This window comes from Sinocyclocheilus anshuiensis, unplaced genomic scaffold, assembly GCF_001515605.1.
Source record: "Sinocyclocheilus anshuiensis isolate Anshui unplaced genomic scaffold, SAMN03320099.WGS_v1.1 scaffold461, whole genome shotgun sequence".
NCBI classification, from domain to species: Eukaryota; Metazoa; Chordata; class Actinopteri; order Cypriniformes; family Cyprinidae; genus Sinocyclocheilus; species Sinocyclocheilus anshuiensis.
Genome location: NW_015541005.1, coordinates 1,281,996 through 1,282,931, shown reverse-complemented (window position 1 = coordinate 1,282,931; position 936 = coordinate 1,281,996). Strand labels below are relative to the sequence as shown.

General features: G+C 38.6%; 1 long non-coding RNA gene across 1 annotated transcript in view; it reads left to right on the top strand.

Moving 5' to 3' along the window:
* The window catches only part of LOC107690336 (uncharacterized), a 12,335-nt gene that overhangs the window by 7,070 nt on the left and 4,329 nt on the right, over positions 1 to 936 (top strand). Inside the window, exon 2 of the long non-coding RNA XR_001634427.1 lies at positions 445 to 448. This is a non-coding gene — a long non-coding RNA (uncharacterized LOC107690336). The remainder of the gene's footprint in view (positions 1 to 444; positions 449 to 936) is intronic.

Below are 936 nucleotides of genomic sequence, written 5' to 3'. Positions count from 1 at the left end.
AAAGCAAGCAGCACGCCTGGAGCAAAAAAACAACTGATTCTAGCATTTGTGCTAGAATTTGATGTTGTAGTTTTGCTATTGGCCTTTCATACCTCTCATATAGATCATGCAACACACGTGTAATAATAGCAGATCAGTGCTGTGCTGCGGCAAAGGCTGATATTAGGTGAGATGGTGTCAGTTTTTAACGGTACTGTGACTCCAGGCTTTGAATTAAAGCTGGCAGATGCTGTAATTAGCATTGCATTGTGCTTCAAAAACCTTCTGCTCAGCTCAGCAAATTTCACTGTGTTTTCCTTGTACTCACTCCCCTCGTATTGTGCTAGACACAGAGCCCATGCTGCTATTCTCTCACGGCTGTGATCCCGTTTCTAAAGCATTCTGCTGCTTAAACCCTGAAGAATAAGACTGAATTCAAGCTAATCTGATTTGCTATTCCTGAAGCTGGGTTCATATCAGTCCAACAGCTGTTTCATTGTTTGGCAGCGCACTGGGAAAGAACGACTGCTAGCTGAAGGGATTCTGGCGCTCACGAGTGTGTCTTGCACGTCATTCACATTTCATGTTGTTTCGTGTCAGATGTGATGCTTTAGTGCCTTTCATTCATTTTCTGTGTCTGGTCTCTTTATTTACCTACAGAGGCTTGATTTCAGAAGCAGCAACTGAATGAGTAACATTCTCATATGAAACACTTACTTTCATTATTCTATGGGTTGGTAAACACATTATGGTTAGTAAACAAGCAGATGGTATTTAATGTATTCAAAAATACATTAAAAAAGCAAATTATACATACAATGATTTGAATATGCCTCTTCAATGATCAACATGCTCCTTACTGCTCTAATTTCTTTTTTATAGGGCCATTATGTCAAAACGTCACTATAAAATTGCCCTGATATCATACTGGAAAAAAATAATATTATATTATATTTT